We start from the raw sequence: 27,849 nt of genomic DNA on the forward strand, positions 1-27,849 counted from the left end.
TTTCTATGATTAGGCAATTTGAGTAAGTGTTTAAGGTTTACGGCCATACCAGCTTCAGCACGCCTCCAATCTCATCTGAACTTGGAAGCTAAGCAAGTTTGTGCCTGGATAGTACTGAGGTGGGACCCTACCTAGGAATACCATGTGCTGTAAGCTTTTCTTGCATCACTTTAATTTACTTTCAAGCTGACATTCTCAAATGTGAAGTGCAGTGATTAATAAAAAAAAAACTATCTGTTAGCACCTGGGAATAGCAGGTGCTGTAAGTTTTTTTTGCATCACTTTCATTTACTCTCCAACTCACATGCCTGAATGTGAAGTGCAGTGATTCATCAAAAAACTATCTTTTAGCACCTTGGACTATGAGATGCTGTAAGCTTCTCTTGCATCACTTTAATTTACTTTCAAGATGACATGCTAGGATGTGAAGTGCAGTGATTAATTAAAAAAACCTATCTGTTAGCACCTGGGAATAGCAGATGCTGTAAGTTTTTCTTGCATCACTTTAATTTAATATGCAACTGACATGCTTGTAAGTGAAGTGTACAGATTAAATAGAAATCTATTAGTACCAGGGAATAGCAGGTGCTGTAAGATTTTATTGCATCCCTTAAATTTATGTTCAAGCTATCAAGCTCAAATTTGAAGTGCAGTGAATAATTAAATCAAACTATCTGTTAGCACCTGGGAATAGCAGATGCTGTAAGTTTTTATTGCATCACTTTAATTTACTCTCCAACTGACATGCTTGAATGTGAAGTGCAGTGATTAATAAAAAAACTGTCTGTTAGTGCCTCCGAATACCAGATGTTGTAAGCTTTTATTGCATCATTTTAATTTACTTTCAAGATAACATTCTAGAATGTCAAGTGCAGGGATTAATAAAAAAAAATGTCAGATTGGTCTTTGATCATATTTTCTATGATTAGGCAATTTGAGTAAGTGTTTAAGGTTTACGGCCATACCAGCTTCAGCACGCCTCCAATCTCATCTGAACTTGGAAGCTAAGCAAGTTTGTGCCTGGATAGTACTGAGGTGGGACCCTACCTAGGAATACCATGTGCTGTAAGCTTTTCTTGCATCACTTTAATTTACTTTCAAGCTGACATGCTCAAATGTGAAGTGCAGTGATTAATAAAAAACCTATCTGTTAGCACCTGGGAATAGCAGATGCTGTAAGTTTTTTTTGCATCACTTTCATTTACTCTCCAACTCACATGCCTGAATGTGAAGTGCAGTGATTCATCAAAAAACTATCTTTTAGCACCTTGGCCTACGAGCTGCTGTAAGCTTCTCCTGCATCACATTAATTTACTTTCAAGATGACATGCTAGGATGTGAAGTGCAGGGATTAATAAAAAAAAATGTCAGATTGGTCTTTGATCATATTTTCTATGATTATGCAATTTGAGTAAGTGTTTAAGGTTTATGTCCATACCAGCTTCAGCACGCCTCCAATCTCATCTGAACTTGGAAGCTAAGCAAGTTTGTGCCTGGATAGTACTGAGGTGGGACCCTACCTAGGAATACCATGTGCTGTAAGCTTTTCTTGCATCACTTTAATTTACTTTCAAGATGACATGCTAGGATGTGAAGTGCAGTGATTAATTAAAAAAACCTATCTGTTAGCACCTGGGAATAGCAGATGCTGTAAGTTTTTCTTGCATCACTTTAATTTAATATGCAACTGACATGCTTGTAAGTGAAGTGTACAGATTAAATAGAAATCTATTAGTACCAGGGAATAGCAGGTGCTGTAAGATTTTATTGCATCCCTTAAATTTATGTTCAAGCTATCAAGCTCAAATTTGAAGTGCAGTGAATAATTAAATCAAACTATCTGTTAGCACCTGGGAATAGCAGATGCTGTAAGTTTTTATTGCATCACTTTAATTTACTCTCCAACTGACATGCTTGAATGTGAAGTGCAGTGATTAATAAAAAAACTGTCTGTTAGTGCCTCCGAATACCAGATGTTGTAAGCTTTTATTGCATCATTTTAATTTACTTTCAAGATAACATTCTAGAATGTCAAGTGCAGGGATTAATAAAAAAAATGTCAGATTGGTCTTTGATCATATTTTCTATGATTATGCAATTTGAGTAAGTGTTTAAGGTTTACGTCCATACCAGCTTCAGCACGCCTCCAATCTCATCTGAACTTGGAAGCTAAGCAAGTTTGTGCCTGGATAGTACTGAGGTGGGACCCTACCTAGGAATACCATGTGCTGTAAGCTTTTCTTGCATCACTTTAATTTACTTTCAAGCTGACATTCTCAAATGTGAAGTGCAGTGATTAATAAAAAAAACTATCTGTTAGCACCTGGGAATAGCAGGTGCTGTAAGTTTTTTTTGCATCACTTTCATTTACTCTCCAACTCACATGCCTGAATGTGAAGTGCAGTGATTCATCAAAAAACTATCTTTTAGCACCTTGGACTATGAGATGCTGTAAGCTTCTCTTGCATCACTTTAATTTACTTTCAAGATGACATGCTAGGATGTGAAGTGCAGTGATTAATTAAAAAAACCTATCTGTTAGCACCTGGGAATAGCAGATGCTGTAAGTTTTTCTTGCATCACTTTAATTTAATATGCAACTGACATGCTTGTAAGTGAAGTGTACAGATTAAATAGAAATCTATTAGTACCAGGGAATAGCAGGTGCTGTAAGATTTTATTGCATCCCTTAAATTTATGTTCAAGCTATCAAGCTCAAATTTGAAGTGCAGTGAATAATTAAATCAAACTATCTGTTAGCACCTGGGAATAGCAGATGCTGTAAGTTTTTATTGCATCACTTTAATTTACTCTCCAACTGACATGCTTGAATGTGAAGTGCAGTGATTAATAAAAAAACTGTCTGTTAGTGCCTCCGAATACCAGATGTTGTAAGCTTTTATTGCATCATTTTAATTTACTTTCAAGATAACATTCTAGAATGTCAAGTGCAGGGATTAATAAAAAAAAATGTCAGATTGGTCTTTGATCATATTTTCTATGATTAGGCAATTTGAGTAAGTGTTTAAGGTTTACGGCCATACCAGCTTCAGCACGCCTCCAATCTCATCTGAACTTGGAAGCTAAGCAAGTTTGTGTCTGGATAGTACTGAGGTGGGACCCTACCTAGGAATACCATGTGCTGTAAGCTTTTCTTGCATCACTTTAATTTACTTTCAAGCTGACATTCTCAAATGTGAAGTGCAGTGATTAATAAAAAAAAACTATCTGTTAGCACCTGGGAATAGAAGGTGCTGTAAGTTTTTTTTGCATCACTTTCATTTACTCTCCAACTCACATGCCTGAATGTGAAGTGCAGTGATTCATCAAAAAACTATCTTTTAGCACCTTGGACTATGAGATGCTGTAAGCTTCTCTTGCATCACTTTAATTTACTTTCAAGATGACATGCTAGGATGTGAAGTGCAGTGATTAATTAAAAAAACCTATCTGTTAGCACCTGGGAATAGCAGATGCTGTAAGTTTTTCTTGCATCACTTTAATTTAATATGCAACTGACATGCTTGTAAGTGAAGTGTACAGATTAAATAGAAATCTATTAGTACCAGGGAATAGCAGGTGCTGTAAGATTTTATTGCATCCCTTAAATTTATGTTCAAGCTATCAAGCTCAAATTTGAAGTGCAGTGAATAATTAACTCAAACTATCTGTTAGCACCTGGGAATAGCAGATGCTGTAAGTTTTTATTGCATCACTTTAATTTACTCTCCAACTGACATGCTTGAATGTGAAGTGCAGTGATTAATAAAAAAACTGTCTGTTAGTGCCTCCGAATACCAGATGTTGTAAGCTTTTATTGCATCATTTTAATTTACTTTCAAGATAACATTCTAGAATGTCAAGTGCAGGGATTAATAAAAAAAAATGTCAGATTGGTCTTTGATCATATTTTCTATGATTATGCAATTTGAGTAAGTGTGTAAGGTTTATGTCCATACCAGCTTCAGCACGCCTCCAATCTCATCTGAACTTGGAAGCTAAGCAAGTTTGTGCCTGGATAGTACTGAGGTGGGACCCTACCTAGGAATACCATGTGCTGTAAGCTTTTCTTGCATCACTTTAATTTACTTTCAAGCTGACATTCTCAAATGTGAAGTGCAGTGATTAATAAAAAAAACTATCTGTTAGCACCTGGGAATAGCAGGTGCAGTAAGTTTTTTTTGCATCACTTTCATTTACTCTCCAACTCACATGCCTGAATGTGAAGTGCAGTGATTCATCAAAAAACTATCTTTTAGCACCTTGGACTATGAGATGCTGTAAGCTTCTCTTGCATCACTTTAATTTACTTTCAAGATGACATGCTAGGATGTGAAGTGCAGTGATTAATTAAAAAAACCTATCTGTTAGCACCTGGGAATAGCAGATGCTGTAAGTTTTTCTTGCATCACTTTAATTTAATATGCAACTGACATGCTTGTAAGTGAAGTGTACAGATTAAATAGAAATCTATTAGTACCAGGGAATAGCAGGTGCTGTAAGATTTTATTGCATCCCTTAAATTTATGTTCAAGCTATCAAGCTCAAATTTGAAGTGCAGTGAATAATTAAATCAAACTATCTGTTAGCACCTGGGAATAGCAGATGCTGTAAGTTTTTATTGCATCACTTTAATTTACTCTCCAACTGACATGCTTGAATGTGAAGTGCAGTGATTAATAAAAAAACTGTCTGTTAGTGCCTCCGAATACCAGATGTTGTAAGCTTTTATTGCATCATTTTAATTTACTTTCAAGATAACATTCTAGAATGTCAAGTGCAGGGATTAATAAAAAAAAATGTCAGATTGGTCTTTGATCATATTTTCTATGATTAGGCAATTTGAGTAAGTGTTTAAGGTTTACGGCCATACCAGCTTCAGCACGCCTCCAATCTCATCTGAACTTGGAAGCTAAGCAAGTTTGTGTCTGGATAGTACTGAGGTGGGACCCTACCTAGGAATACCATGTGCTGTAAGCTTTTCTTGCATCACTTTAATTTACTTTCAAGCTGACATTCTCAAATGTGAAGTGCAGTGATTAATAAAAAAAAACTATCTGTTAGCACCTGGGAATAGAAGGTGCTGTAAGTTTTTTTTGCATCACTTTCATTTACTCTCCAACTCACATGCCTGAATGTGAAGTGCAGTGATTCATCAAAAAACTATCTTTTAGCACCTTGGACTATGAGATGCTGTAAGCTTCTCTTGCATCACTTTAATTTACTTTCAAGATGACATGCTAGGATGTGAAGTGCAGTGATTAATTAAAAAAACCTATCTGTTAGCACCTGGGAATAGCAGATGCTGTAAGTTTTTCTTGCATCACTTTAATTTAATATGCAACTGACATGCTTGTAAGTGAAGTGTACAGATTAAATAGAAATCTATTAGTACCAGGGAATAGCAGGTGCTGTAAGATTTTATTGCATCCCTTAAATTTATGTTCAAGCTATCAAGCTCAAATTTGAAGTGCAGTGAATAATTAACTCAAACTATCTGTTAGCACCTGGGAATAGCAGATGCTGTAAGTTTTTATTGCATCACTTTAATTTACTCTCCAACTGACATGCTTAAATGTGAAGTGCAGTGATTAATAAAAAAACTGTCTGTTAGTGCCTCCGAATACCAGATGTTGTAAGCTTTTATTGCATCATTTTAATTTACTTTCAAGATAACATTCTAGAATGTCAAGTGCAGGGATTAATAAAAAAAAATGTCAGATTGGTCTTTGATCATATTTTCTATGATTATGCAATTTGAGTAAGTGTGTAAGGTTTATGTCCATACCAGCTTCAGCACGCCTCCAATCTCATCTGAACTTGGAAGCTAAGCAAGTTTGTGCCTGGATAGTACTGAGGTGGGACCCTACCTAGGAATACCATGTGCTGTAAGCTTTTCTTGCATCACTTTAATTTACTTTCAAGCTGACATTCTCAAATGTGAAGTGCAGTGATTAATAAAAAAAACTATCTGTTAGCACCTGGGAATAGCAGGTGCTGTAAGTTTTTTTTGCATCACTTTCATTTACTCTCCAACTCACATGCCTGAATGTGAAGTGCAGTGATTCATCAAAAAACTATCTTTTAGCACCTTGGACTATGAGATGCTGTAAGCTTCTCTTGCATCACTTTAATTTACTTTCAAGATGACATGCTAGGATGTGAAGTGCAGTGATTAATTAAAAAAACCTATCTGTTAGCACCTGGGAATAGCAGATGCTGTAAGTTTTTCTTGCATCACTTTAATTTAATATGCAACTGACATGCTTGTAAGTGAAGTGTACAGATTAAATAGAAATCTATTAGTACCAGGGAATAGCAGGTGCTGTAAGATTTTATTGCATCCCTTAAATTTATGTTCAAGCTATCAAGCTCAAATTTGAAGTGCAGTGAATAATTAAATCAAACTATCTGTTAGCACCTGGGAATAGCAGATGCTGTAAGTTTTTATTGCATCACTTTAATTTACTCTCCAACTGACATGCTTGAATGTGAAGTGCAGTGATTAATAAAAAAACTGTCTGTTAGTGCCTCCGAATACCAGATGTTGTAAGCTTTTATTGCATCATTTTAATTTACTTTCAAGATAACATTCTAGAATGTCAAGTGCAGGGATTAATAAAAAAAAATGTCAGATTGGTCTTTGATCATATTTTCTATGATTAGGCAATTTGAGTAAGTGTTTAAGGTTTACGGCCATACCAGCTTCAGCACGCCTCCAATCTCATCTGAACTTGGAAGCTAAGCAAGTTTGTGTCTGGATAGTACTGAGGTGGGACCCTACCTAGGAATACCATGTGCTGTAAGCTTTTCTTGCATCACTTTAATTTACTTTCAAGCTGACATTCTCAAATGTGAAGTGCAGTGATTAATAAAAAAAAACTATCTGTTAGCACCTGGGAATAGAAGGTGCTGTAAGTTTTTTTTGCATCACTTTCATTTACTCTCCAACTCACATGCCTGAATGTGAAGTGCAGTGATTCATCAAAAAACTATCTTTTAGCACCTTGGACTATGAGATGCTGTAAGCTTCTCTTGCATCACTTTAATTTACTTTCAAGATGACATGCTAGGATGTGAAGTGCAGTGAATAATTAAAAAAACCTATCTGTTAGCACCTGGGAATAGCAGATGCTGTAAGTTTTTCTTGCATCACTTTAATTTAATATGCAACTGACATGCTTGTAAGTGAAGTGTACAGATTAAATAGAAATCTATTAGTACCAGGGAATAGCAGGTGCTGTAAGATTTTATTGCATCCCTTAAATTTATGTTCAAGCTATCAAGCTCAAATTTGAAGTGCAGTGAATAATTAACTCAAACTATCTGTTAGCACCTGGGAATAGCAGATGCTGTAAGTTTTTATTGCATCACTTTAATTTACTCTCCAACTGACATGCTTGAATGTGAAGTGCAGTGATTAATAAAAAAACTGTCTGTTAGTGCCTCCGAATACCAGATGTTGTAAGCTTTTATTGCATCATTTTAATTTACTTTCAAGATAACATTCTAGAATGTCAAGTGCAGGGATTAATAAAAAAAAATGTCAGATTGGTCTTTGATCATATTTTCTATGATTATGCAATTTGAGTAAGTGTGTAAGGTTTATGTCCATACCAGCTTCAGCACGCCTCCAATCTCATCTGAACTTGGAAGCTAAGCAAGTTTGTGCCTGGATAGTACTGAGGTGGGACCCTACCTAGGAATACCATGTGCTGTAAGCTTTTCTTGCATCACTTTAATTTACTTTCAAGCTGACATTCTCAAATGTGAAGTGCAGTGATTAATAAAAAAAACTATCTGTTAGCACCTGGGAATAGCAGGTGCTGTAAGTTTTTTTTGCATCACTTTCATTTACTCTCCAACTCACATGCCTGAATGTGAAGTGCAGTGATTCATCAAAAAACTATCTTTTAGCACCTTGGACTATGAGATGCTGTAAGCTTCTCTTGCATCATTTTAATTTACTTTCAAGATGACATGCTAGGATGTGAAGTGCAGTGATTAATTAAAAAAACCTATCTGTTAGCACCTGGGAATAGCAGATGCTGTAAGTTTTTCTTGCATCACTTTAATTTAATATGCAACTGACATGTTTGTAAGTGAAGTGTACAGATTAAATAGAAATCTATTAGTACCAGGGAATAGCAGGTGCTGTAAGATTTTATTGCATCCCTTAAATTTATGTTCAAGCTATCAAGCTCAAATTTGGAGTGCAGTGAATAATTAAATCAAACTATCTGTTAGCACCTGGGAATAGCAGATGCTGTAAGTTTTTATTGCATCACTTTAATTTAATATCCAACTGACATGCTTGAATGTGAAGTGCAGTGATTAATAAAAAAACTGTCTGTTAGTGCCTCCGAATACCAGATGTTGTAAGCTTTTATTGCATCATTTTAATTTACTTTCAAGATAACATTCTAGAATGTCAAGTGCAGGGATTAATAAAAAAAAATGTCAGATTGGTCTTTGATCATATTTTCTATGATTAGGCAATTTGAGTAAGTGTTTAAGGTTTACGGCCATACCAGCTTCAGCACGCCTCCAATCTCATCTGAACTTGGAAGCTAAGCAAGTTTGTGTCTGGATAGTACGGAGGTGGGACCCTACCTAGGAATACCATGTGCTGTAAGCTTTTCTTGCATCACTTTAATTTACTTTCAAGCTGACATTCTCAAATGTGAAGTGCAGTGATTAATAAAAAAAAACTATCTGTTAGCACCTGGGAATAGCAGGTGCTGTAAGTTTTTTTTGCATCACTTTCATTTACTCTCCAACTCACATGCCTGAATGTGAAGTGCAGTGATTCATCAAAAAACTAACTTTTAGCACCTTGGACTATGAGATGCTGTAAGCTTCTCTTGCATCACTTTAATTTACTTTCAAGATGACATGCTAGGATGTGAAGTGCAGTGATTAATTAAAAAAACCTATCTGTTAGCACCTGGGAATAGCAGATGCTGTAAGTTTTTCTTGCATCACTTTAATTTAATATGCAACTGACATGCTTGTAAGTGAAGTGTACAGATTAAATAGAAATCTATGAGTACCAGGGAATAGCAGGTGCTGTAAGATTTTATTGCATCCCTTAAATTTATGTTCAAGCTATCAAGCTCAAATTTGAAGTGCAGTGAATAATTAAATCAAACTATCTGTTAGCACCTGGGAATAGCAGATGCTGTAAGTTTTTATTGCATCACTTTAATTTACTCTCCAACTGACATGCTTGAATGTGAAGTGCAGTGATTGATAAAAAAACTGTCTGTTAGTGCCTCCGAATACCAGATGTTGTAAGCTTTTATTGCATCATTTTAATTTACTTTCAAGATAACATTCTAGAATGTCAAGTGCAGGGATTAATAAAAAAAAATGTCAGATTGGTCTTTGATCATATTTTCTATGATTAGGCAATTTGAGTAAGTGTTTAAGGTTTACGGCCATACCAGCTTCAGCACGCCTCCAATCTCATCTGAACTTGGAAGCTAAGCAAGTTTGTGTCTGGATAGTACTGAGGTGGGACCCTACCTAGGAATACCATGTGCTGTAAGCTTTTCTTGCATCACTTTAATTTACTTTCAAGCTGACATTCTCAAATGTGAAGTGCAGTGATTAATAAAAAAAAACTATCTGTTAGCACCTGGGAATAGCAGGTGCTGTAAGTTTTTTTTGCATCACTTTCATTTACTCTCCAACTCACATGCCTGAATGTGAAGTGCAGTGATTCATCAAAAAACTAACTTTTAGCACCTTGGACTATGAGATGCTGTAAGCTTCTCTTGCATCACTTTAATTTACTTTCAAGATGACATGCTAGGATGTGAAGTGCAGTGATTAATTAAAAAAACCTATCTGTTAGCACCTGGAAATAGCAGATGCTGTAAGTTTTTCTTGCATCACTTTAATTTAATATGCAACTGACATGCTTGTAAGTGAAGTGTACAGATTAAATAGAAATCTATTAGTACCAGGGAATAGCAGGTGCTGTAAGATTTTATTGCATCCCTTAAATTTATGTTCAAGCTATCAAGCTCAAATTTGAAGTGCAGTGAATAATTAAATCAAACTATCTGTTAGCACCTGGGAATAGCAGATGCTGTAAGTTTTTATTGCATCACTTTAATTTACTCTCCAACTGACATGCTTGAATGTGAAGTGCAGTGATTAATAAAAAAACTGTCTGTTAGTGCCTCCGAATACCAGATGTTGTAAGCTTTTATTGCATCATTTTAATTTACTTTCAAGATAACATTCTAGAATGTCAAGTGCAGGGATTAATAAAAAAAAATGTCAGATTGGTCTTTGATCATATTTTCTATGATTAGGCAATTTGAGTAAGTGTTTAAGGTTTACGGCCATACCAGCTTCAGCACACCTCCAATCTCATCTGAACTTGGAAGCTAAGCAAGTTTGTGTCTGGATAGTACTGAGGTGGGACCCTACCTAGGAATACCATGTGCTGTAAGCTTTTCTTGCATCACTTTAATTTACTTTCAAGCTGACATGCTCAAATGTGAAGTGCAGTGATTAATAAAAAAAACTATCTGTTAGCACCTGGGAATAGCAGATGCTGTAAGTTTTTTTTGCATCACTTTCATTTACTCTCCAACTCACATGCCTGAATGTGAAGTGCAGTGATTCATCAAAAAACTATCTTTTAGCACCTTGGACTATGAGATGCTGTAAGCTTCTCTTGCATCACTTTAATTTACTTTCAAGATGACATGCTAGGATGTGAAGTGCAGTGATTAATTAATAAAACCTATCTGTTAGCACCTGGGAATAGCAGATGCTGTAAGTTTTTCTTGCATCACTTTAATTTAATATGCAACTGACATGCTTGTAAGTGAAGTGTACAGATTAAATAGAAATCTATTAGTACCAGGGAATAGCAGGTGCTGTAAGATTTTATTGCATCCCTTAAATTTATGTTCAAGCTATCAAGCTCAAATTTGAAGTGCAGTGAATAATTAAATCAAACTATCTGTTAGCACCTGGGAATAGCAGATGCTGTAAGTTTTTATTGCATCACTTTAATTTACTCTCCAACTGACATGCTTGAATGTGAAGTGCAGTGATTAATAAAAAAACTGTCTGTTAGTGCCTCCGAATACCAGATGTTGTAAGCTTTTATTGCATCATTTTAATTTACTTTCAAGATAACATTCTAGAATGTCAAGTGCAGGGATTAATAAAAAAAAATGTCAGATTGGTCTTTGATCATATTTTCTATGATTATGCAATTTGAGTAAGTGTGTAAGGTTTACGTCCATACCAGCTTCAGCACGCCTCCAATCTCATCTGAACTTGGAAGCTAAGCAAGTTTGTGCCTGGATAGTACTGAGGTGGGACCCTACCTAGGAATACCATGTGCTGTAAGCTTTTCTTGCATCACTTTAATTTACTTTCAAGATGACATTCTCAAATGTGAAGTGCAGTGATTAATAAAAAAAACTATCTGTTAGCACCTGGGAATAGCAGGTGCTGTAAGTTTTTTTTGCATCACTTTCATTTACTCTCCAACTCACATGCCTGAATGTGAAGTGCAGTGATTCATCAAAAAACTATCTTTTAGCACCTTGGACTATGAGATGCTGTAAGCTTCTCTTGCATCACTTTAATTTACTTTCAAGATGACATGCTAGGATGTGAAGTGCAGTGATTAATTAAAAAAACCTATCTGTTAGCACCTGGGAATAGCAGATGCTGTAAGTTTTTCTTGCATCACTTTAATTTAATATGCAACTGACATGCTTGTAAGTGAAGTGTACAGATTAAATAGAAATCTATTAGTACCAGGGAATAGCAGGTGCTGTAAGATTTTATTGCATCCCTTAAATTTATGTTCAAGCTATCAAGCTCAAATTTGAAGTGCAGTGAATAATTAAATCAAACTATCTGTTAGCACCTGGGAATAGCAGATGCTGTAAGTTTTTATTGCATCACTTTAATTTACTCTCCAACTGACATGCTTGAATGTGAAGTGCAGTGATTAATAAAAAAACTGTCTGTTAGTGCCTCCGAATACCAGATGTTGTAAGCTTTTATTGCATCATTTTAATTTACTTTCAAGATAACATTCTAGAATGTCAAGTGCAGGGATTAATAAAAAAAAATGTCAGATTGGTCTTTGATCATATTTTCTATGATTATGCAATTTGAGTAAGTGTGTAAGGTTTACGTCCATACCAGCTTCAGCACGCCTCCAATCTCACCTGAACTTGGAAGCTAAGCAAGTTTGTGCCTGGATAGTACTGAGGTGGGACCCTACCTAGGAATACCATGTGCTGTAAGCTTTTCTTGCATCACTTTAATTTACTTTCAAGATGACATTCTCAAATGTGAAGTGCAGTGATTAATAAAAAAAACTATCTGTTAGCACCTGGGAATAGCAGGTGCTGTAAGTTTTTTTTGCATCACTTTCATTTACTCTCCAACTCACATGCCTGAATGTGAAGTGCAGTGATTCATCAAAAAACTATCTTTTAGCACCTTGGACTATGAGATGCTGTAAGCTTCTCTTGCATCACTTTAATTTACTTTCAAGATGACATGCTAGGATGTGAAGTGCAGTGATTAATTAAAAAAACCTATCTGTTAGCACCTGGGAATAGCAGATGCTGTAAGTTTTTCTTGCATCACTTTAATTTAATATGCAACTGACATGCTTGTAAGTGAAGTGTACAGATTAAATAGAAATCTATTAGTACAAGGGAATAGCAGGTGCTGTAAGATTTTATTGCATCCCTTAAATTTATGTTCAAGCTATCAAGCTCAAATTTGAAGTGCAGTGAATAATTAAATCAAACTATCTGTTAGCACCTGGGAATAGCAGATGCTGTAAGTTTTTATTGCATCACTTTAATTTACTCTCCAACTGACATGCTTGAATGTGAAGTGCAGTGATTAATAAAAAAACTGTCTGTTAGTGCCTCCGAATACCAGATGTTGTAAGCTTTTATTGCATCATTTTAATTTACTTTCAAGATAACATTCTAGAATGTCAAGTGCAGGGATTAATAAAAAAAAATGTCAGATTGGTCTTTGATCATATTTTCTATGATTATGCAATTTGAGTAAGTGTGTAAGGTTTACGTCCATACCAGCTTCAGGACGCCTCCAATCTCATCTGAACTTGGAAGCTAAGCAAGTTTGTGCCTGGATAGTACTGAGGTGGGACCCTACCTAGGAATACCATGTGCTGTAAGCTTTTCTTGCATCACTTTAATTTACTTTCAAGATGACATTCTCAAATGTGAAGTGCAGTGATTAATAAAAAAAACTATCTGTTAGCACCTGGGAATAGCAGGTGCTGTAAGTTTTTTTTGCATCACTTTCATTTACTCTCCAACTCACATGCCTGAATGTGAAGTGCAGTGATTCATCAAAAAACTATCTTTTAGCACCTTGGACTATGAGATGCTGTAAGCTTCTCTTGCATCACTTTAATTTACTTTCAAGATGACATGCTAGGATGTGAAGTGCAGTGATTAATTAAAAAAACCTATCTGTTAGCACCTGGGAATAGCAGATGCTGTAAGTTTTTCTTGCATCACTTTAATTTAATATGCAACTGACATGCTTGTAAGTGAAGTGTACAGATTAAATAGAAATCTATTAGTACCAGGGAATAGCAGGTGCTGTAAGATTTTATTGCATCCCTTAAATTTATGTTCAAGCTATCAAGCTCAAATTTGAAGTGCAGTGAATAATTAAATCAAACTATCTGTTAGCACCTGGGAATAGCAGATGCTGTAAGTTTTTATTGCATCACTTTAATTTACTCTCCAACTGATATGCTTGAATGTGAAGTGCAGTGATTAATAAAAAAACTGTCTGTTAGTGCCTCCGAATACCAGATGTTGTAAGCTTTTATTGCATCATTTTAATTTACTTTCAAGATAACATTCTAGAATGTCAAGTGGAGGGATTAATAAAAAAAAATGTCAGATTGGTCTTTGATCATATTTTCTATGATTATGCAATTTGAGTAAGTGTGTAAGGTTTACGTCCATACCAGCTTCAGGACGCCTCCAATCTCATCTGAACTTGGAAGCTAAGCAAGTTTGTGCCTGGATAGTACTGAGGTGGGACCCTACCTAGGAATACCATGTGCTGTAAGCTTTTCTTGCATCACTTTAATTTACTTTCAAGATGACATTCTCAAATGTGAAGTGCAGTGATTAATAAAAAAAACTATCTGTTAGCACCTGGGAATAGCAGGTGCTGTAAGTTTTTTTTGCATCACTTTCATTTACTCTCCAACTCACATGCCTGAATGTGAAGTGCAGTGATTCATCAAAAAACTATCTTTTAGCACCTTGGACTATGAGATGCTGTAAGCTTCTCTTGCATCACTTTAATTTACTTTCAAGATGACATGCTAGGATGTGAAGTGCAGTGATTAATTAAAAAAACCTATCTGTTAGCACCTGGGAATAACAGATGCTGTAAGTTTTTCTTGCATCACTTTAATTTAATATGCAACTGACATGCTTGTAAGTGAAGTGTACAGATTAAATAGAAATCTATTAGTACCAGGGAATAGCAGGTGCTGTAAGATTTTATTGCATCCCTTAAATTTATGTTCAAGCTATCAAGCTCAAATTTGAAGTGCAGTGAATAATTAAATCAAACTATCTGTTAGCACCTGGGAATAGCAGATGCTGTAAGTTTTTATTGCATCACTTTAATTTACTTTCAAGCTGACATTCTCAATTGTGAAGTGCAGTGATTAATAAAAAAAACTATATGTTAGCACCTGGGAATAGCAGATGCTGTAAGTATTTATTGCATCACTTTAATTTACTCTCCAACTGACATGCTTGAATGTGAAGTGCAGTGATTAATAAAAAAACTGTCTGTTAGTGCCTCCGAATACCAGATGTTGTAAGCTTTTATTGCATCATTTTAATTTACTTTCAAGATAACATTCTAGAATGTCAAGTGCAGGGATTAATAAAAAAAATGTCAGATTGGTCTTTGATCATATTTTCTATGATTATGCAATTTGAGTAAGTGTTTAAGGTTTATGTCCATACCAGCTTCAGCACGCCTCCAATCTCATCTGAACTTGGGAGCTAAGCAAGTTTGTGCCTGGATAGTACTGAGGTGGGACCCTACCTAGGAATACCATGTGCTGTAAGCTTTTCTTGCATCACTTTAATTTACTTTCAAGCTGACATTCTCAAATGTGAAGTGCAGTGATTAATAAAAAAAACTATCTGTTAGCACCTGGGAATAGCAGGTGCAGTAAGTTTTTTTTGCATCACTTTCATTTACTCTCCAACTCACATGCCTGAATGTGAAGTGCAGTGATTCATCAAAAAACTATCTTTTAGCACCTTGGACTATGAGATGCTGTAAGCTTCTCTTGCATCACTTTAATTTACTTTCAAGATGACATGCTAGGATGTGAAGTGCAGTGATTAATTAAAAAAACCTATCTGTTAGCACCTGGGAATAGCAGATGCTGTAAGTTTTTCTTGCATCACTTTAATTTAATATGCAACTGACATGCTTGTAAGTGAAGTGTACAGATTAAATAGAAATCTATTAGTACCAGGGAATAGCAGGTGCTGTAAGATTTTATTGCAAACCTTAAATTTATGTTCAAGCTATCAAGCTCAAATTTGAAGTGCAGTGAATAATTAAATCAAACTATCTGTTAGCACCTGGGAATAGCAGATGCTGTAAGTTTTTATTGCATCACTTTAATTTACTCTCCAACTGACATGCTTGAATGTGAAGTGCAGTGATTAATAAAAAAACTGTCTGTTAGTGCCTCCGAATACCAGATGTTGTAAGCTTTTATTGCATCATTTTAATTTACTTTCAAGATAACATTCTAGAATGTCAAGTGCAGGGATTAATAAAAAAAAATGTCAGATTGGTCTTTGATCATATTTTCTGTGATTAGGCAATTTGAGTAAGTGTTTAAGGTTTACGGCCATACCAGCTTCAGCACGCCTCCAATCTCATCTGAACTTGGAAGCTAAGCAAGTTTGTGCCTGGATAGTACTGAGGTGGGACCCTACCTAGGAATACCATGTGCTGTAAGCTTTTCTTGCATCACTTTAATTTACTTTCAAGCTGACATTCTCAAATGTGAAGTGCAGTGATTAATAAAAAACCTATCTGTTAGCACCTGGGAATAGCAGATGCTGTAAGTTTTTTTTGCATCACTTTCATTTACTCTCCAACTCACATGCCTGAATGTGAAGTGCAGTGATTCATCAAAAAACTATCTTTTAGCACCTTGGACTATGAGATGCTGTAAGCTTCTCTTGCATCACTTTAATTTACTTTCAAGATGACATGCTAGGATGTGAAGTGCAGTGATTAATTAAAAAAACCTATCTGTTAGCACCTGGGAATAGCAGATGCTGTAAGTTTTTCTTGCATCACTTTAATTTAATATGCAACTGACATGCTTGTAAGTGAAGTGTACAGATTAAATAGAAATCTATTAGTACCAGGGAATAGCAGGTGCTTTAAGATTTTATTGCATCCCTTAAATTTATGTTCAAGCTATCAAGCTCAAATTTGAAGTGCAGTCAATAATTAAATCAAACTATCTGTTAGCACCTGGGAATAGCAGATGCTGTAAGTTTTTATTGCATCACTTTAATTTACTCTCCAACTGACATGCTTGAATGTGAAGTGCAGTGATTAATAAAAAAACTGTCTGTTAGTGCCTCCGAATACCAGATGTTGTAAGCTTTTATTGCATCATTTTAATTTACTTTCAAGATAACATTCTAGAATGTCAAGTGCAGGGATTAATAAAAAAAAATGTCAGATTGGTCTTTGATCATATTTTCTATGATTAGGCAATTTGAGTAAGTGTTTAAGGTTTACGGCCATACCAGCTTCAGCACGCCTCCAATCTCATCTGAACTTGGAAGCTAAGCAAGTTTGTGTCTGGATAGTACAGCGGTGGGACCCTACCTAGGAATACCTTGTGCTGTAAGCTTTTCTTGCATCACTTTAATTTACTTTCAAGCTGACATTCTCAAATGTGAAGTGCAGTGATTAATAAAAAAAAACTATCTGTTAGCACCTGGGAATAGCAGGTGCTGTAAGTTTTTTTTGCATCACTTTCATTTACTCTCCAACTCACATGCCTGAATGTGAAGTGCAGTGATTCATCAAAAAACTATCTTTTAGCACCTTGGACTATGAGATGCTGTAAGCTTCTCTTGTATCACTTTAATTTACTTTCAAGATGACATGCTAGGATGTGAAGTGCAGTGATTAATTAAAAAAACCTATCTGTTAGCACCTGGGAATAGCAGATGCTGTAAGTTTTTCTTGCATCACTTTAATTTAATATGCAACTGACATGCTTGTAAGTGAAGTGTACAGATTAAATAGAAATCTATTAGTACCAGGGAATAGCAGGTGCTGTAAGATTTTATTGCATCCCTTAAATTTATGTTCAAGCTATCAAGCTCAAATTTGAAGTGCAGTGAATAATTAAATCAAACTATCTGTTAGCACCTGGGAATAGCAGATGCTGTAAGTTTTTATTGCATCACTTTAATTTACTCTCCAACTGACATGCTTGAATGTGAAGTGCAGTGATTAATAAAAAAACTGTCTGTTAGTGCCTCCGAATACCAGATGTTGTAAGCTTTTATTGCATCATTTTAATTTACTTTCAAGATAACATTCTAGAATGTCAAGTGCAGGGATTAATAAAAAAAAATGTCAGATTGGTCTTTGATCATATTTTCTGTGATTAGGCAATTTGAGTAAGTGTTTAAGGTTTACGGCCATACCAGCTTCAGCACGCCTCCAATCTCATCTGAACTTGGAAGCTAAGCAAGTTTGTGCCTGGATAGTACTGAGGTGGGACCCTACCTAGGAATACCATGTGCTGTAAGCTTTTCTTGCATCACTTTAATTTACTTTCAAGCTGACATTCTCAAATGTGAAGTGCAGTGATTAATAAAAAACCTATCTGTTAGCACCTGGGAATAGCAGATGCTGTAAGTTTTTTTTGCATCACTTTCATTTACTCTCCAACTCACATGCCTGAATGTGAAGTGCAGTGATTCATCAAAAAACTATCTTTTAGCACCTTGGACTATGAGATGCTGTAAGCTTCTCTTGCATCACTTTAATTTACTTTCAAGATGACATGCTAGGATGTGAAGTGCAGTGATTAATTAAAAAAACCTATCTGTTAGCACCTGGGAATAGCAGATGCTGTAAGTTTTTCTTGCATCACTTTAATTTAATATGCAACTGACATGCTTGTAAGTGAAGTGTACAGATTAAATAGAAATCTATTAGTACCAGGGAATAGCAGGTGCTTTAAGATTTTATTGCATCCCTTAAATTTATGTTCAAGCTATCAAGCTCAAATTTGAAGTGCAGTCAATAATTAAATCAAACTATCTGTTAGCACCTGGGAATAGCAGATGCTGTAAGTTTTTATTGCATCACTTTAATTTACTCTCCAACTGACATGCTTGAATGTGAAGTGCAGTGATTAAAAAAAAAACTGTCTGTTAGTGCCTCCGAATACCAGATGTTGTAAGCTTTTATTGCATCATTTTAATTTACTTTCAAGATAACATTCTAGAATGTCAAGTGCAGGGATTAATAAAAAAAAATGTCAGATTGGTCTTTGATCATATTTTCTATGATTAGGCAATTTGAGTAAGTGTTTAAGGTTTACGGCCATACCAGCTTCAGCACGCCTCCAATCTCATCTGAACTTGGAAGCTAAGCAAGTTTGTGTCTGGATAGTACAGCGGTGGGACCCTACCTAGGAATACCTTGTGCTGTAAGCTTTTCTTGCATCACTTTAATTTACTTTCAAGCTGACATTCTCAAATGTGAAGTGCAGTGATTAATAAAAAAAAACTATCTGTTAGCACCTGGGAATAGCAGGTGCTGTAAGTTTTTTTTGCATCACTTTCATTTACTCTCCAACTCACATGCCTGAATGTGAAGTGCAGTGATTCATCAAAAAACTATCTTTTAGCACCTTGGACTATGAGATGCTGTAAGCTTCTCTTGTATCACTTTAATTTACTTTCAAGATGACATGCTAGGATGTGAAGTGCAGTGATTAATTAAAAAAACCTATCTGTTAGCACCTGGGAATAGCAGATGCTGTAAGTTTTTCTTGCATCACTTTAATTTAATATGCAACTGACATGCTTGTAAGTGAAGTGTACAGATTAAATAGAAATCTATTAGTACCAGGGAATAGCAGGTGCTGTAAGATTTTATTGCATCCCTTAAATTTATGTTCAAGCTATCAAGCTCAAATTTGAAGTGCAGTGAATAATTAAATCAAACTATCTGTTAGCACCTGGGAATAGCAGATGCTGTAAGTTTTTATTGCATCACTTTAATTTACTCTCCAACTGACATGCTTGAATGTGAAGTGCAGTGATTAATAAAAAAACTGTCTGTTAGTGCCTCCGAATACCAGATGTTGTAAGCTTTTATTGCATCATTTTAATTTACTTTCAAGATAACATTCTAGAATGTCAAGTGCAGGGATTAATAAAAAAAATGTCAGATTGGTCTTTGATCATATTTTCTATGATTATGCAATTTGAGTAAGTGTTTAAGGTTTATGTCCATACCAGCTTCAGCACGCCTCCAATCTCATCTGAACTTGGAAGCTAAGCAAGTTTGTGCCTGGATAGTACTGAGGTGGGACCCTACCTAGGAATACCATGTGCTGTAAGCTTTTCTTGCATCACTTTAATTTACTTTCAAGCTGACATTCTCAAATGTGAAGTGCAGTGATTAATAAAAAAAACTATCTGTTAGCACCTGTGAATAGCAGGTGCAGTAAGTTTTTTTTGCATCACTTTCATTTACTCTCCAACTCACATGCCTGAATGTGAAGTGCAGTGATTCATCTAAAAACTATCTTTTAGCACCTTGGACTACGAGCTGCTGTGGGCTTCTCTTGCATCACATTAATTTACTTTCAAGATGACATGCTAGGATGTGAAGTGCAGTGATTAATTAAAAAAAACTATCTGTTAGCACCTGGGAATAGCAGATGCTGTAAGTTTTTCTTGCATCACTTTAATTTAATATGCAACTGACATGCTTGTAAGTGAAGTGTACAGATTAAATAGAAATCTATTAGTACCAGGGAATAGCAGGTGCTTTAAGATTTTATTGCATCCCTTAAATTTATGTTCAAGCTATCAAGCTCAAATTTGAAGTGCAGTCAATAATTAAATCAAACTATCTGTTAGCACCTGGGAATAGCAGATGCTGTAAGTTTTTATTGCATCACTTTAATTTACTCTCCAACTGACATGCTTGAATGTGAAGTGCAGTGATTAATAAAAAAACTGTCTGTTAGTGCCTCCGAATACCAGATGTTGTAAGCTTTTATTGCATCATTTTAATTTACTTTCAAGATAACATTCTAGAATGTCAAGTGCAGGGATTAATAAAAAAAAATGTCAGATTGGTCTTTGATCATATTTTCTATGATTAGGCAATTTGAGTAAGTGTTTAAGGTTTACGGCCATACCAGCTTCAGCACGCCTCCAATCTCATCTGAACTTGGAAGCTAAGCAAGTTTGTGTCTGGATAGTACTGCGGTGGGACCCTACCTAGGAATACCTTGTGCTGTAAGCTTTTCTTGCATCACTTTAATTTACTTTCAAGCTGACATTCTCAAATGTGAAGTGCAGTGATTAATAAAAAAAAACTATCTGTTAGCACCTGGGAATAGCAGGTGCTGTAAGTTTTTTTTGCATCACTTTCATTTACTCTCCAACTCACATGCCTGAATGTGAAGTGCAGTGATTCATCAAAAAACTATCTTTTAGCACCTTGGACTATGAGATGCTGTAAGCTTCTCTTGTATCACTTTAATTTACTTTCAAGATGACATGCTAGGATGTGAAGTGCAGTGATTAATTAAAAAAACCTATCTGTTAGCACCTGGGAATAGCAGATGCTGTAAGTTTTTCTTGCATCACTTTAATTTAATATGCAACTGACATGCTTGTAAGTGAAGTGTACAGATTAAATAGAAATCTATTAGTACCAGGGAATAGCAGGTGCTGTAAGATTTTATTGCATCCCTTAAATTTATGTTCAAGCTATCAAGCTCAAATTTGAAGTGCAGTGAATAATTAAATCAAACTATCTGTTAGCACCTGGGAATAGCAGATGCTGTAAGTTTTTATTGCATCACTTTAATTTACTCTCCAACTGACATGCTTGAATGTGAAGTGCAGTGATTAATAAAAAAACTGTCTGTTAGTGCCTCCGAATACCAGATGTTGTAAGCTTTTATTGCATCATTTTAATTTACTTTCAAGATAACATTCTAGAATGTCAAGTGCAGGGATTAATAAAAAAAAATGTCAGATTGGTCTTTGATCATATTTTCTATGATTATGCAATTTGAGTAAGTGTGTAAGGTTTACGTCCATACCAGCTTCAGCACGCCTCCAATCTCATCTGAACTTGGAAGCTAAGCAAGTTTGTGCCTGGATAGTACTGAGGTGGGACCCTACCTAGGAATACCATGTGCTGTAAGCTTTTCTTGCATCACTTTAATTTACTTTCAAGCTGACATTCTCAAATGTGAAGTGCAGTGATTAATAAAAAAAACTATCTGTTAGCACCTGGGAATAGCAGGTGCTGTAAGTTTTTTTTGCATCACTTTCATTTACTCTCCAACTCACATGCCTGAATGTGAAGTGCAGTGATTCATCAAAAAACTATCTTTTAGCACCTTGGACTATGAGATGCTGTAAGCTTCTCTTGCATCACTTTAATTTACTTTCAAGATGACATGCTAGGATGTGAAGTGCAGTGATTAATTAAAAAAACCTATCTGTTAGCACCTGGGAATAGCAGATGCTGTAAGTTTTTCTTGCATCACTTTAATTTAATATGCAACTGACATGCTTGTAAGTGAAGTGTACAGATTAAATAGAAATCTATTAGTACCAGGGAATAGCAGGTGCTGTAAGATTTTATTGCATCCCTTAAATTTATGTTCAAGCTATCAAGCTCAAATTTGAAATGCAGTCAATAATTAAATCAAACTATCTGTTAGCACCTGGGAATAGCAGATGCTGTAAGTTTTTATTGCATCACTTTAATTTACTCTCCAACTGACATGCTTGAATGTGAAGTGCAGTGATTAATAAAAAAACTGTCTGTTAGTGCCTCCGAATACCAGATGTTGTAAGCTTTTATTGCATCATTTTAATTTACTTTCAAGATAACATTCTAGAATGTCAAGTGCAGGGATTAATAAAAAAAATGTCAGATTGGTCTTTGATCATATTTTCTATGATTATGCAATTTGAGTAAGTGTGTAAGGTTTACGTCCATACCAGCTTCAGCACGCCTCCAATCTCATCTGAACTTGGAAGCTAAGCAAGTTTGTGCCTGGATAGTACTGAGGTGGGACCCTACCTAGGAATACCATGTGCTGTAAGCTTTTCTTGCATCACTTTAATTTACTTTCAAGCTGACATTCTCAAATGTGAAGTGCAGTGATTAATAAAAAAACTGTCTGTTAGTGCCTCCGAATACCAGATGTTGTAAGCTTTTATTGCATCATTTTAATTTACTTTCAAGATAACATTCTAGAATGTCAAGTGCAGGGATTAATAAAAAAAATGTCAGATTGGTCTTTGATCATATTTTCTATGATTATGCAATTTGAGTAAGTGTTTAAGGTTTATGTCCATACCAGCTTCAGCACGCCTCCAATCTCATCTGAACTTGGAAGCTAAGCAAGTTTGTGCCTGGATAGTACTGAGGTGGGACCCTACCTAGGAATACCATGTGCTGTAAGCTTTTCTTGCATCACTTTAATTTACTTTCAAGCTGACATTCTCAAATGTGAAGTGCAGTGATTAATAAAAAAAACTATCTGTTAGCACCTGTGAATAGCAGGTGCAGTAAGTTTTTTTTGCATCACTTTCATTTACTCTCCAACTCACATGCCTGAATGTGAAGTGCAGTGATTCATCAAAAAACTATCTTTTAGCACCTTGGACTATGAGATGCTGTAAGCTTCTCTTGCATCACTTTAATTTGCTTTCAAGATGACATGCTAGGATGTGAAGTGCAGTGATTAATTAAAAAAACCTATCTGTTAGCACCTGGGAATAGCAGATGCTGTAAGTTTTTCTTGCATCACTTTAATTTAATATGCAACTGACATGCTTGTAAGTGAAGTGTACAGATTAAATAGAAATCTATTAGTACCAGGGAATAGCAGGTGCTGTAAGATTTTATTGCATCCCTTAAATTTATGTTCAAGCTATCAAGCTCAAATTTGAAGTGCAGTCAATAATTAAATCAAACTATCTGTTAGCACCTGGGAATAGCAGATGCTGTAAGTTTTTATTGCATCACTTTAATTTACTTTCAAGCTGACATTCTCAAATGTGAAGTGCAGTGATTAATAAAAAAAACTATCTGTTAGCACCTGGGAATAGCAGGTGCTGTAAGTTTTTTTTGCATCACTTTCATTTACTCTCCAACTCACATGCCTGAATGTGAAGTGCAGTGATTCATCAAAAAACTATCTTTTAGCACCTTGGACTATGAGATGCTGTAAGCTTCTCTTGCATCACTTTAATTTACTTTCAAGATGACATGCTAGGATGTGAAGTGCAGTGATTAATTAAAAAAACCTATCTGTTAGCACCTGGGAATAGCAGATGCTGTAAGTTTTTCTTGCATCACTTTAATTTAATATGCAACTGACATGCTTGTAAGTGAAGTGTACAGATTAAATAGAAATCTATTAGTACCAGGGAATAGCAGGTGCTGTAAGATTTTATTGCATCCCTTAAATTTATGTTCAAGCTATCAAGCTCAAATTTGAAGTGCAGTCAATAATTAAATCAAACTATCTGTTAGCACCTGGGAATAGCAGATGCTGTAAGTTTTTATTGCATCACTTTAATTTACTCTCCAACTGACATGCTTGAATGTGAAGTGCAGTGATTAATAAAAAAACTGTCTGTTAGTGCCTCCGAATACCAGATGTTGTAAGCTTTTATTGCATCATTTTAATTTACTTTCAAGATAACATTCTAGAATGTCAAGTGCAGGGATTAATAAAAAAAAATGTCAGATTGGTCTTTGATCATATTTTCTATGATTATGCAATTTGAGTAAGTGTGTAAGGTTTACGTCCATACCAGCTTCAGCACGCCTCCAATCTCATCTGAACTTGGAAGCTAAGCAAGTTTGTGCCTGGATAGTACTGAGGTGGGACCCTACCTAGGAATACCATGTGCTGTAAGCTTTTCTTGCATCACTTTAATTTACTTTCAAGCTGACATTCTCAAATGTGAAGTGCAGTGATTAATAAAAAAACTGTCTTTTAGTGCCTCCGAATACCAGATGTTGTAAGCTTTTATTGCATCATTTTAATTTACTTTCAAGATAACATTCTAGAATGTCAAGTGCAGGGATTAATAAAAAAAATGTCAGATTGGTCTTTGATCATATTTTCTATGATTATGCAATTTGAGTAAGTGTTTAAGGTTTATGTCCATACCAGCTTCAGCACGCCTCCAATCTCATCTGAACTTGGAAGCTAAGCAAGTTTGTGCCTGGATAGTACTGAGGTGGGACCCTACCTAGGAATACCATGTGCTGTAAGCTTTTCTTGCATCACTTTAATTTACTTTCAAGCTGACATTCTCAAATGTGAAGTGCAGTGATTAATAAAAAAAACTATCTGTTAGCACCTGTGAATAGCAGGTGCAGTAAGTTTTTTTTGCATCACTTTCATTTACTCTCCAACTCACATGCCTGAATGTGAAGTGCAGTGATTCATCTAAAAACTATCTTTTAGCACCTTGGACTACGAGCTGCTGTGGGCTTCTCTTGCATCACATTAATTTACTTTCAAGATGACATGCTAGGATGTGAAGTGCAGTGATTAATTAAAAAAAACTATCTGTTAGCACCTGGGAATAGCAGATGCTGTAAGTTTTTCTTGCATCACTTTAATTTAATATGCAACTGACATGCTTGTAAGTGAAGTGTACAGATTAAATAGAAATCTATTAGTACCAGGGAATAGCAGGTGCTGGAACATTTTATTGCATCCCTTAAATTTATGTTCAAGCTATCAAGCTCAAATTTGAAGTGCAGTGAATAATTAAATCAAACTATCTGTTAGCACCTGGGAATAGCAGATGCTGTAAGTTTTTATTGCATCACTTTAATTTACTCTCCAACTGACATGCTTGAATGTGAAGTGCAGTGATTAATAAAAAAACTGTCTGTTAGTGCCTCCGAATACCAGATGTTGTAAGCTTTTATTGCATCATTTTAATTTACTTTCAAGATAACATTCTAGAATGTCAAGTGCAGGGATTAATAAAAAAAAATGTCAGATTGGTCTTTGATCATATTTTCTATGATTAGGCAATTTGAGTAAGTGTTTAAAGTTAACGGCCATACCAGCTTCAGCACGCCTCCAATCTCATCTGAACTTGGAAGCTAAGCAAGTTTGTGCCTGGATAGTACTGAGGTGGGACCCTACCTAGGAATACCATGTGCTGTAAGCTTTTCTTGCATCACTTTAATTTACTTTCAAGCTGACATTCTCAAATGTGAAGTGCAGTGATTAATAAAAAAAACTATCTGTTAGCACCTGGGAATAGCAGGTGCAGTAAGTTTTTTTTGCATCACTTTCATTTACTCTCCAACTCACATGCCTGAATGTGAAGTGCAGTGATTCATCAAAAAACTATCTTTTAGCACCTTGGACTATGAGATGCTGTAAGCTTCTCTTGCATCACTTTAATTTACTTTCAAGATGACATGCTAGGATGTGAAGTGCAGTGATTAATTAAAAAAACCTATCTGTTAGCACCTGGGAATAGCAGATGCTGTAAGTTTTTCTTGCATCACTTTAATTTAATATGCAACTGACATGCTTGTAAGTGAAGTGTACAGATTAAATAGAAATCTATTAGTACCAGGGAATAGCAGGTGCTGTAAGATTTTATTGCATCCCTTAAATTTATGTTCAAGCTATCAAGCTCAAATTTGAAGTGCAGTGAATAATTAAATCAAACTATCTGTTAGCACCTGGGAATAGCAGATGCTGTAAGTTTTTATTGCATCACTTTAATTTACTCTCCAACTGACATGCTTGAATGTGAAGTGCAGTGATTAATAAAAAAACTGTCTGTTAGTGCCTCCGAATACCAGATGTTGTAAGCTTTTATTGCATCATTTTAATTTACTTTCAAGATAACATTCTAGAATGTCAAGTGCAGGGATTAATAAAAAAAAATGTCAGATTGGTCTTTGATCATATTTTCTATGATTATGCAATTTGAGTAAGTGTGTAAGGTTTACGTCCATACCAGCTTCAGCACGCCTCCAATCTCATCTGAACTTGGAAGCTAAGCAAGTTTGTGCCTGGATAGTACTGAGGTGGGACCCTACCTAGGAATACCATGTGCTGTAAGCTTTTCTTGCATCACTTTAATTTACTTTCAAGCTGACATTCTCAAATGTGAAGTGCAGTGATTAATAAAAAAACTGTCTGTTAGTGCCTCCGAATACCAGATGTTGTAAGCTTTTATTGCATCATTTTAATTTACTTTCAAGATAACATTCTAGAATGTCAAGTGCAGGGATTAATAAAAAAAATGTCAGATTGGTCTTTGATCATATTTTCTATGATTATGCAATTTGAGTAAGTGTTTAAGGTTTATGTCCATACCAGCTTCAGCACGCCTCCAATCTCATCTGAACTTGGAAGCTAAGCAAGTTTGTGCCTGGATAGTACTGAGGTGGGACCCTACCTAGGAATACCATGTGCTGTAAGCTTTTCTTGCATCACTTTAATTTACTTTCAAGCTGACATTCTCAAATGTGAAGTGCAGTGATTAATAAAAAAAACTATCTGTTAGCACCTGTGAATAGCAGGTGCAGTAAGTTTTTTTTGCATCACTTTCATTTACTCTCCAACTCACATGCCTGAATGTGAAGTGCAGTGATTCATCAAAAAACTATCTTTTAGCACCTTGGACTATGAGATGCTGTAAGCTTCTCTTGCATCACTTTAATTTGCTTTCAAGATGACATGCTAGGATGTGAAGTGCAGTGATTAATTAAAAAAACCTATCTGTTAGCACCTGGGAATAGCAGATGCTGTAAGTTTTTCTTGCATCACTTTAATTTAATATGCAACTGACATGCTTGTAAGTGAAGTGTACAGATTAAATAGAAATCTATTAGTACCAGGGAATAGCAGGTGCTGTAAGATTTTATTGCATCCCTTAAATTTATGTTCAAGCTATCAAGCTCAAATTTGAAGTGCAGTCAATAATTAAATCAAACTATCTGTTAGCACCTGGGAATAGCAGATGCTGTAAGTTTTTATTGCATCACTTTAATTTACTTTCAAGCTGACATTCTCAAATGTGAAGTGCAGTGATTAATAAAAAAAACTATCTGTTAGCACCTGGGAATAGCAGGTGCTGTAAGTTTTTTTTGCATCACTTTCATTTACTCTCCAACTCACATGCCTGAATGTGAAGTGCAGTGATTCATCAAAAAACTATCTTTTAGCACCTTGGACTATGAGATGCTGTAAGCTTCTCTTGCATCACTTTAATTTACTTTCAAGATGACATGCTAGGATGTGAAGTGCAGTGATTAATTAAAAAAACCTATCTGTTAGCACCTGGGAATAGCAGATGCTGTAAGTTTTTCTTGCATCACTTTAATTTAATATGCAACTGACATGCTTGTAAGTGAAGTGTACAGATTAAATAGAAATCTATTAGTACCAGGGAATAGCAGGTGCTGTAAGATTTTATTGCATCCCTTAAATTT

At 35.4% G+C, this 27,849-nt stretch overlaps 19 pseudogenes; all 19 read left to right on the forward strand.

The window, feature by feature from the left end:
- Positions 1-35: 35 nt before the first annotated feature.
- On the forward strand, positions 36-156 carry LOC145645259 (5S ribosomal RNA; annotated as a pseudogene).
- Positions 157-951: 795 nt separating this feature from the next.
- On the forward strand, positions 952-1,072 carry LOC145645261 (5S ribosomal RNA; annotated as a pseudogene).
- Positions 1,073-2,116: 1,044 nt separating this feature from the next.
- LOC145646116 (5S ribosomal RNA) lies at positions 2,117-2,237 on the forward strand (annotated as a pseudogene).
- A 793-nt stretch (positions 2,238-3,030) lies between these two features.
- Positions 3,031-3,151, forward strand: LOC145645949 (5S ribosomal RNA; annotated as a pseudogene).
- Positions 3,152-4,859: 1,708 nt separating this feature from the next.
- On the forward strand, positions 4,860-4,980 carry LOC145645950 (5S ribosomal RNA; annotated as a pseudogene).
- A 1,708-nt stretch (positions 4,981-6,688) lies between these two features.
- On the forward strand, positions 6,689-6,809 carry LOC145645951 (5S ribosomal RNA; annotated as a pseudogene).
- Positions 6,810-9,432: 2,623 nt separating this feature from the next.
- Positions 9,433-9,553, forward strand: LOC145645953 (5S ribosomal RNA; annotated as a pseudogene).
- Positions 9,554-10,347: 794 nt separating this feature from the next.
- Positions 10,348-10,468, forward strand: LOC145645591 (5S ribosomal RNA; annotated as a pseudogene).
- A 793-nt stretch (positions 10,469-11,261) lies between these two features.
- LOC145646118 (5S ribosomal RNA) lies at positions 11,262-11,382 on the forward strand (annotated as a pseudogene).
- A 1,707-nt stretch (positions 11,383-13,089) lies between these two features.
- Positions 13,090-13,210, forward strand: LOC145646171 (5S ribosomal RNA; annotated as a pseudogene).
- A 793-nt stretch (positions 13,211-14,003) lies between these two features.
- LOC145646173 (5S ribosomal RNA) lies at positions 14,004-14,124 on the forward strand (annotated as a pseudogene).
- A 1,817-nt stretch (positions 14,125-15,941) lies between these two features.
- Positions 15,942-16,062, forward strand: LOC145645262 (5S ribosomal RNA; annotated as a pseudogene).
- Positions 16,063-17,769: 1,707 nt separating this feature from the next.
- Positions 17,770-17,890, forward strand: LOC145645263 (5S ribosomal RNA; annotated as a pseudogene).
- Positions 17,891-20,510: 2,620 nt separating this feature from the next.
- On the forward strand, positions 20,511-20,631 carry LOC145645970 (5S ribosomal RNA; annotated as a pseudogene).
- Positions 20,632-21,425: 794 nt separating this feature from the next.
- On the forward strand, positions 21,426-21,546 carry LOC145646119 (5S ribosomal RNA; annotated as a pseudogene).
- A 792-nt stretch (positions 21,547-22,338) lies between these two features.
- On the forward strand, positions 22,339-22,459 carry LOC145646120 (5S ribosomal RNA; annotated as a pseudogene).
- A 1,706-nt stretch (positions 22,460-24,165) lies between these two features.
- On the forward strand, positions 24,166-24,286 carry LOC145646121 (5S ribosomal RNA; annotated as a pseudogene).
- Positions 24,287-25,441: 1,155 nt separating this feature from the next.
- On the forward strand, positions 25,442-25,562 carry LOC145645840 (5S ribosomal RNA; annotated as a pseudogene).
- A 793-nt stretch (positions 25,563-26,355) lies between these two features.
- On the forward strand, positions 26,356-26,476 carry LOC145646122 (5S ribosomal RNA; annotated as a pseudogene).
- The last annotated feature ends 1,373 nt before the right edge of the window (positions 26,477-27,849 follow it).

The sequence above is a fragment of the Electrophorus electricus genome, chromosome 13 (genome assembly GCF_041902795.1).
Source record: "Electrophorus electricus isolate QZ-2024a chromosome 13, ASM4190279v1, whole genome shotgun sequence".
Taxonomy (NCBI): Eukaryota; Metazoa; Chordata; class Actinopteri; order Gymnotiformes; family Gymnotidae; genus Electrophorus; species Electrophorus electricus.